Raw genomic sequence first — 2,374 nt, 5'->3', positions numbered from 1 at the left:
GCCTTGGGCAGGGTAGGTTACAAGGAGGAAATGAGGTTGTGGCATGGTGGCAGACGTGGTGGTGAGGCGGCGCGTGGAAAGAAAAGGAGAAGGGTGGGAATGTTGCTATTGTGGAACAGAAGGGAGGTAACTGAGATAAGGGCAAGCCAGGAATTTTATGAGTGAATGGAACTGAAGAGATGACGTTTGAGGTGACGATTTTAAAGAATGGCGGACCCTTTAGCACTCGATCTGGTTCTGATTGCAGTTTGCAGTGAGAAGTAAGTCCGCATTAAGTAGAGTAAGGAGTGCCGATGTTGGAATCACATGTGCCGTTGCATCACTGTCCCCTACAGCACGATTCTTGGGCAAAATGAAATAATTTAGTCAAAATGTCTTTTTTATTATTATTATTATTTTCAATAAAATTTTCTTCTCCATCCAACTAAAGAAAATACAAAGGTTAGTTTCGTTTTTCATTTGTCATCTTCACTCGTTACTTTATATGTGATCATCATTTCAGTGCTTATACATATTGTGAATGACATAGGAATTTAACTAAGTATGGAAATGCTTATTTTTTATTTTTCAAAAATAAATATATTTAAATTATTATTTTTAACTGTTTTAGGTAAATTTAAACATTCTTTTTCTTGAAGTTCTCAAACTTAGATATTTACCTTACTCTATTATTTTTGTAGTGAAAATGAAAATAGTTTTCAAATCTAAGCTAGTCTTGGACTAGACTAGATTATCCAAAAAAATAAACGATGAACATCCGAGCAATTACCTCATTAATTAGTGTATAATCTTTCTGTTTAAAATGTATGAGTTTGAATCCCTTTCATTAAAAAAAATGGTGAGATGTTCATTTATTATATTTCATCTATGTTATTGTTTTGTTTATTTTTTAAATATTTGAAAATAATTATTTCCAAAATTTTGAACATGTAATATTCTTTTTTAAAGTTTTTAAAATTATTTTTTTAATTTTGTTTATTTTTGAAAAATAACAAAAGATCATACATGAATATTATAAAATAAATTAAAATTTATAATATGAAATACACAAGATTAATTGAAACAATAAAAAAATCAACTAAAACCAACTGAGACAAGAAGAGTATATAAATTCAAAATTAAAATGGATCAATATTTGGTAACAAATGCTTCTGTTTACCACTTGTATGGTTGTATTTAACTCAAGTGACTTTTTTTTGTTGATAATTATTTCATTCGTAATTGATAGAATTTTTTATTTTCTTGTGGTTCTATATATAATCTATGTTTCGTTTTTTTGGTTAACCAAAGAGGATTGTATCCATCATCCATTGTTCTACTTAACAACAACAGTAGTAGATTATAGAAATTTAATTAACATAATCATTAAAATATATTATCATAAAAATACAATCATTTAGCATATGTTATTGACTAGGCATGGATATTATTTAAGAAGAGACGCTCTGTATATCAAATGAATTTATGTCATCATAGGTCTCTCTCTCTCTCTTATGGGCATATTGATTCTTGTTTAGATTTGGTAATTTTATACATGATATGAGTAGAATACAGAGTTAAGTAAATTTGATTTAGGATAATTGTGTTTTAGTCGTATTGACATGGTTAATGTATAAAAATTTTGTGTTTTAAATATGTCAAACCCATTTAAGACACATTTAATTAATTATGTTATCATATATCCATATAACATGTAATCAGTTTAATTAATCGTGTAAATTTGTATACTTGACATGTTTGTAACATATTATTATCCATTTAAACATTCATATAAATTCTTTCTTTTATTATAGTTGATGCATATTTGTTTTATTATAATTGTTTTTACGGTAATTTAAAATTTAAAATATGAAGTTATAATTTATTTGTAACTGTATAAATTTTAATCAATAAAAAGTTATATTTAATATTTTAATTGTGTTAATCGTTTAAATAAGTTATAAATCGTTTCTTGTTATATAAAATTAATTTAACTCGTTTAATAAACATGTTAAGCGTGTTGTGTTACATGTTTAATAAACGTATCAAAAACGTATTTGTATTCGTGTTTAAGATGTTGACACATTTAATTAACATGTCGTATTTATATTTATTTATATAACTACTAATATTATACATAATACATTTACGTGACCCGTCAAAACATGTAAAAAATCTAAATTCTAGATAAGTCAAACACTATTAAAAGGCTTATAGAAACAATCATTAAAAGAAACAAACAAAAAAGAAGAAAATTTCTCAAAAAAAAAAAGGCATAATCTTTCCTGTTTCGGACATTATTTTTCCGTTTTATTTTATCTAGTTCTTTTCGTTTAATTGTGAGGACGCAATCACACAAAAAACCTTCAGAAAGGATTTTCAATTAAAACAAACA

The sequence above is a fragment of the Theobroma umbraticum genome, unplaced genomic scaffold, assembly GCF_002168275.2.
Source record: "Theobroma umbraticum cultivar Fairchild unplaced genomic scaffold, ASM216827v3 scaffold_130.0, whole genome shotgun sequence".
Lineage (NCBI taxonomy): Eukaryota > Viridiplantae > Streptophyta > Magnoliopsida > Malvales > Malvaceae > Theobroma > Theobroma umbraticum.
Note: the sequence above shows the minus strand (reverse complement) of the source record.